The following is a 7746-nucleotide window of genomic DNA, read 5'->3' as shown; positions in this document are numbered from 1 at the left end:
AATCCTTGGTAAATGAAGCCCAGTTGTTCTCTGCTGGTGACTGCATATTCTCTAATGATGTGATAGGATTTGGTTTTCAATTTAAAGAATTTTTTTTTTTTTTACAGTGAGATGGGTGTTGTTTTTACTAATAGTACTATTAAGAGGCTAGGATATGAAGTGACATGGAATTTTTATAAATGGGGTTCAGGGAGTTAGGCAGATGTTCAAAAGGGGAAATTAAAAATCTGGGCACTTTTTAAAAGAGAATACTTCTGTATCTGGCTAATTTAGGGAAATTGGTCAGGGCCATAGGTATAGATCCTGGGAAACATCAGATAAATCAGGGAAATTATGGAATGTCAGGAAAATGGATGTAAGAAGAAAAGAAAAAGTTCTCACTTGGGAATAAGCAATATTCTCAAGCAATGGGCTCCAAAGGAAAAGTTCTTAGTTCCTCGGGATGTTTGTGAAAACTACTAGATTTACAAAAATTACACCTGGGATGAATTCTCTGGGTCACTTGCTATTACCGTGCTTATGACAAAGCTTTGCCATATGCACTTAAAACAGAACAACACAACAGAACAACACCAGAAAACACAAAGAAACCCATAGTGTGTGAACATAGTACCTACACAATAAATGTTGATATCCACTGTGCTATCCCAACCCCACTTGATTCAAACAGGGATTTTCTTTCAATAGGTTGACAAAACGGCTCAGTCTTCAGATGGGACCACAAAGATGAACCAGGAATGTAAATTGGAAGTAACAATGAAACCCTGAATATGGTCCAGTTGAATATAGAAGCTTGAGACCTGCACCTGTGAGTTGCTTAATTTGTGTATAATTTGCACCCTGAGATCCTGTGAACTAGAGCACAATAGTCTGTGCTCTTTCAACATTTAAGATGATCCTCTGGAGAGAACAGTGACGAGAAGCACACAGGGGACTCCAGCCTTAGATGCTGAGAGGCCACCTTGTGGGTATAGACAACTGAGGGTCTGCTTAAGTAGCATGTACAGCTACCAGCTAACCAGTGACCAACACAGAACGGTCAGTTAAATGAGACCAGCATCCTGTTCTGCTGAAGGAAATCGCCACATGTTGAAGACTTCAAGATGGTTAGGGAGATATTCTTACTTGAGCTGATTTCTGCCTCTAACATCTTTACACCATTGTTTCTTATTTGCGCAAAACAAGCAAGCAAGCAAACAAATTTACTTAATGATCACCTATTTAACACTTATTTGTGGGGCAATAGAAGCCTGACACTGTTATATTGGTGTGAATGAGTAAAGGAATAAAGAGGCAGTGGAGACTCAAGAAGTTTAAACATTCTGGAACGATTATTATGACTTAGATGAGGGGGACAGGTTGTCGGAAAAGTCATGATGCATTTTTGCTTGAAAAACATAGAAAAAAAAGTCATGACTTTTCTGACAGCCCAATAGAAAAATAGGACCACTGAAATGTATCAGAAAGAAGAAATGAGGAGGTAGTGCTGTCAAGAAAACAGAAGAGAGATTTTCTTTTCTCTCCCATTAATTACATTCTCCTTGCCACAGAGCTTTATTTTCTTCTGTTGAAAAGAATTAACTATAATTAGTTCCCTCATTTAAAGCCCTGATCTATTTGACTTATTTAGAAAGCATTTGACTCAGGGTCTCCATGGTGGCTCAAGGGGTTAAGATGCAACCTATGAAGCAATCCACAGTCACTGCAGCCCACATTTGATACCCCAGCTGGCCTGGGAGCAACCCACATGGCGCAGCAGACCTCTCCTGATTTACCCGCTGCTCCCCTCAGCAGTGTATTTCAGTCATCTGCTTGTTCTGTTCCCCACTCTGTCTGGTGAATCCTCTTACCATCCACACCTCTGGCCTGTACCCCAGTTCTTATATGCATAAATAAATAAATCTTAAAAAAAAGAAAGCATTTGACTCAAAGTTAGTTGAATCATATTTACTAATGGAAACTAACCAGGCCTCCAAATTGCTTGATACTCCATAGAGCTGATGTGTGTGAACATTGAAACAATTATGCCCTGTGATTTCACACTAGGTCCTGATCCAAGTAAAATAATAATATTTTATTAATCACTTAGTCTTGGAAGTTGGAACTGTTACCAAATCGATACAGGAAAGGACTGGAATTCAAGTGTTTGGATTAGAAAATTATCACTCTCTTAGTGGTGATGAGAGAAAATTACCTACACACCACCCCACAAAACCGGTGGAACAGTCTTATGTTCTAGAGGCTGCTCCAGGCTGTGTTTTTATTATGCAGATTATATAAAACATGTAAGTCAGGGAGTGCTAATATTTATACTAATCCTGGCATTTATAATAATACATTATAACATGTAACCTATAATATATATGTAATATATGTTATGTTAGTAAATGGCTATGAAAGTTAACAGGTAAGTAAATTTTATTCAAGACGGTTGGCCAATTTTGTATATATAATACAGATAAAATTTTTGGCACATAAATTTTTCATATATGTGTATAAGTATGTGTGTGCTTGTAGGTATTTGACTACACTCGTGATTGTAATGTTGAATTTTAAGATTAGAAAAATGTAAACTGAAGGGCAGTTACTTCTTTTTGAAATTAACAGGATTATAATGTAACAAAGCTGTGACTCTCTACCTAGCTCTATACCTCTAGTTCTCTACCTAACCTTCTACCTACCCATAATGAAAGTTTCCAAAAATTGAGTTATGGCTTTATCAATGACCAGTTAACAGCAAATGTAGACTATTCATTCTTGAGAATCTGAATGGCATTCTTGTTATTCTCGTTTTGGAGTTACTCTGAGGCACATTCTCTCTCTCTCTCTCTCTCTCTCTCTCTCTCTCTCTCTCTCTCTCTCTCTCTCGCTCTCACTCTTGCTCTCGCGCTCTCTCTCTCTCTCTCTCTCACAAACACACCCCCCCACCCCACATCAAAATGCCTTATAAGCACTCCAGTATACCATAAATTTAAAGTATTACTCTTTTCTTTAAATAAATTAAACGGGCTTACATTTTGGACAATTAGTCAAGCCTACAGCTGAGCTGATCTCCTTTCATATTTTCAATGGCACACCAACCACATAATATTCAAAGTACCAGTAATAATAAAACAACATGGTAAAGAACACCTGTTAGCACTTCCCGTTATATAGGAAATGTACAAAAACATGATGGAGTACTGACATCCATTTCACTTTGAATTAAATGCAGCAATACCACACGTCTCAAGAGATGATATTCAATTTTGTGTATGGGTAATACTGGGAATTCTATAGGCATGGGTAGAGTTATATCTGGTTGGCCAAAACCCAGTTCAACTTCACACTTGTCCTAGAAGTAGGTGGTCAAAAACTCTGTTCTTGTCATCAAAGTAGTTGGCTGCAGTTGCTTAAGCTATCTGGAACTCAAAATCTTTTGTGTCATTCATTTTGAAGATAAAACATTTAGAAACAAGATAAAATGTGGCCTAACGAAAAAGATTTTAAGTTGGAATTGACTTAGGTAAAAATTAGATACAATTAGAAATAGCACCCTATATAAAAACACAGACAAGAACTGGATTTTCCAAGGGGCATCACGAGACATGCATAGTCTTTGATTTTATTTCTTCAGGAAAAAAGGACTCAGATACCAAGGTAAGAAGGAGATACAGTCACAGCTTTCTCTCTGTTCTCCTCAAAATACATGCTGTACATTTTCTAGAATTCACAGTATATGTTTCAAAAGAAGCCTTCACTTTTGGTGGAGGAAGTACCTGCTTCTTGATGTGTCTGGTTTTGCTGTAATAGTATATAATGCCTTGCTCTAATAAATTTAACCACAAAAAATTTTTTTAAATGGGCCTGCATTCTGCTAATTTATAAAAAGCAGGATGCTGTCGGATAAAATTTCATGAAAATGATCTATAAACCAGACTGTCAAAAGTGAAAGGTACTCAGGCAGTACTTAGGGGCAACAAATACATGGAAACCACTGGAAGGTTTCCTGTGACTGGGGATAACAATGTACTGTAACGGAGCTCACATTACCCTTGATTTGCAAGTTACTGTGAGGTCACAGGAAATCCTGAAATGTTTTCCACATTTTCTTTTATACATTTTATGTCAAATTTCCTGCAATTGAAATCATAAACCCTCCTACTGCTGGAATCTCTTCTGAAGGAAAGGAGATCTTGTGACTCTCCCCCATGAACACCTAATAACTCAATTCCTACCAGTGTAAGGGGAAACTGAAAGACAGAATTGAAAATAGACTATGATAAGGATGAAATGTCAGATGCTCTAACTCTTTCAAAAACCAAACTGATGTCATTAAGACAACTCTAAAAGTGCATTTAATCTTGTTGAAGGTAGATTTTCTTTAGAGTAAGAGATAACAGAAGAAATGATAGACTGTTCCCAAGATATAAGCACACCATTTCCTCAAATCTCTTATCCGAAATGTATTTATGGATTTATGGTCTAACTTTAAAATGGCATCTTCTAGATGGATATTCTTAACATGATTCAAGCTCTTGACAACCATATTTTATTGTCCCTGCTATGTTTATGAAAGGATAAGTCAGATTTAAGACATAAAATGCCCAAGTTTAAAATATTCTCTCAAGATTTATCACTCACAACTGTGGAATTCAAAAAGAGCTTTTAAATTGCAGATACTATTTTAATATAAATCCAAGTCAAATGACTTAGGTTCATTAATGAATACCAATTGCTAAGATTTGTTGGATCAAAATATATCAGAACATATTACCTCTCCTGACATGTCGGGAGCCATTGGAACAGCAGGCCACAGAGATGAGTAGATTCCAAAAAACACCACCCAGAGTGCAATGCTGCCCCAGATTGCTATGTGGCTGAACTGAAAGGAGGAAACTGGGGTCAAAAGACTTTTAAGTAGAACAAGCCCACAAACACAAATGAGCCTTTGACAAATTCCCTTATTCATTTTTCACTATATCAATAAAATGTTTTCTGTAGGAATTTCTAAATACAGTTCGTCCTAGAATAACGTGGGGAATGTTGGGGGGCTAACCCCAATATGTGAAAAATCCATATATAATTTATAGTCAGTCCTACTTTTACTTGCTTTCACATGTGTGGATCCAACCAACTGACATCTGTGGTTGGTGAATCTGTGAAAGTAGAACCCTCGACAGAAAAAAATTCACATATTAAGTGAACCCGTGCAGTTCAAACCTTTGTTGTTCAAGGGTCAACTGTAATTGTGTGTGTGTTTTAGCTTTCTCTCTCATTGAGTGCTAATCTCTTCCACAATAATTCTGGTGTTTGTGGTGCTGGCAGTTAGAGCTATTCCTGTGCCATCTCCTTTGGTGGTTTGTTCCTCTTACTCTTGCATTTTTTATTGCCTACCATCTTTAAGCCTTCATTTTTGCTCTGTAAACTCTTACTGAAAGATGTTAGACACTTTACAAATGCTATCTGCATGTCAATGGCTGTCCAATCCAAATTTCCTGTGCTAGTATTTCCTACAATTAGCAAACTTTCATTTCTTTTTCTCATTATCTTTTTCTTTTCTCATTATCTAGATGCAAATATGCTTCAAAAGCAATGTATCTAAAAGGGAGCTTCTGTTATCCAGATTGGATATTTACAGTCTTTCACTAATATTAGTAGTCTTCAGAATTATTTTTCCATGGATTTCCTGCTGAATGCCAGTTTGGTGACCTACTCTACTAAGAAATTATTCCCAGTCCAGAAGTTGGAAATCTTCCCTGCCTTTACCTGGGATATCCACAAAACACAACAATATAATAAAGTCTCTGAGAAGTGGTATGGTAAAAAAACTTACTTTGTTTCATTCACTCTTACAAACTAGAATCCTCAGTTTCCCCCACTCCATCCCTGATTTCCCTCAATTAACAACCTGTGGAACTAGGGTTTAGGGATAAATTTAGAATGATTCCCCACTGGTGATAATGTATAAATAAATTTAATAGATAATGATTAGAGCTATTCTTACCCATGTCCAATAAGATGTCTCCAGTCCAGCTTTCAAACACACAGTTATTACCACAAACTAAAACAGAGGGAAATATTATTTTATTTCATAAATATGATAGCTCATACTTTGTTTTTTATAAAAATATATATTTGGTCATTCAAATGACTATATATATATATATATATATATATTTCTCATACACATTTGGTCTTTATTTACAGTTCCTGGTTCACAGCTACCAAAACCTTACAATTTTCCTAAGTGTCGAATGAGATAAAGGTATATCTTGTTATGTTCATAAAAGTAACTTCTAGAAAATACCTGAAGATGGAATTGGTTATCAGGGTGACTAACTGTGATTAGATGGTGGGAACTCTGAGTTCTAGACCAGGGATCTACTTTGAAGACTTTAAAGGCTTCCATGTAACATCTGATGAGTTACTTCCAGAGGGGTGGTCAAAGTAGGTCACATTACAGTGAAGCATTTGAGTTTTTTCAGCAAGATATTTAATGGCAATTTAGGATTAATAACCATGGGAATATAAACTTCCAAAAATTTGAAAATTAACTTGTTATATGAAAAGTTCTAAAATGAGAGATACAGTCTGACATAAAATTAAAGAGAAATATCTTCTAGGAGACATCCATGATGCACACTCTAATTAATTTCTACTAACTCTATCAAGTATTAACTTTTTTTTTTAACTCATGTTGTATGAAAACAACTCATTAGCCCCCAAACCTATTTTCTCTTTCTCTTCCTACTTCAGTGGTTGATGTCATGAAAGGGAGACCCCCAGATTCCCAAAACCTTAATCCCTGTTACTTAATGACCTTAACATTCTATTTTTCAGTTATTTAAACTCCAAAGTATAATTTTTCTACCAACTGACTTAGCCATACAGATTGCCACTTAGTATTAGAACAGCACGTTGGCCCTTTTGGGGGTCATGGAGAGGAACACAGGAAGAGAGAGCAAAGGACACTGATCTGGGAACTGAGTTATGGGTGGGAGTAAACTTTTATCAGATGCCAACTGTGTGACCTCAGGCACTAGCATTCCAGTAGTGTTTTTGACTTTTCAGCAGAAAATGGTTTTAAAACATTTTTTGGGTTCTTAGAAAGGACGGGTTTACACTTATCTGAGTACACCCCCAGGCATTTGGCATAGTGATAACCCAGTGTGTTCTATGCTTTGTGTGGGTTATATATCCCCAAAGAGTGGTGATTTCTCTTTCATTTCAGTTAACAGGAGACTCTGGAATAATTACTGGGTAAACACACAAGTAGGATGGCAATCTTTGCCATAATTCAAGAAAGCAACAAAAATTAACAAGGACAGTATAATAAAATTGAGGAAAAAAGGGACATGGGAGAGAAAAAGGAAAAAATGAGGCAATAAAAGAAGAAATATTGATAATAATAGCAACCAAAGTCCTATAAAGTCAGTGAACCTAAATGACAATTTTATAACCTAATATAACCTCTTAGGAGTCAAAACATCTTACTTCATTTTTAAAGAGACGTGTAAACAACCTTTAAATCCAGAAACACAACATTTAAATTTGAAAATAAGATGAGCACCCAGGAAAGCATTTGATTTTATACACAAACTAAGTGAATGCCTTGGACTCACAGTATAAACAAAGTTTCCCAAAAGCAGGTAATCAGAGGTCTTCCCATTTCCAAATACAGTACCTGTATGAAAGAAAAAAAAAAAGGTGTTAGAAAACAAGTGAAGTCCTTTTGGTATCCTTTCAAAGATAAATCAGTTAGAA

Source organism: Talpa europaea (genome assembly GCF_964194135.1).
Source record: "Talpa europaea genome assembly, chromosome: 5".
Taxonomy (NCBI): Eukaryota; Metazoa; Chordata; class Mammalia; order Eulipotyphla; family Talpidae; genus Talpa; species Talpa europaea.
Note: the sequence above shows the minus strand (reverse complement) of the source record.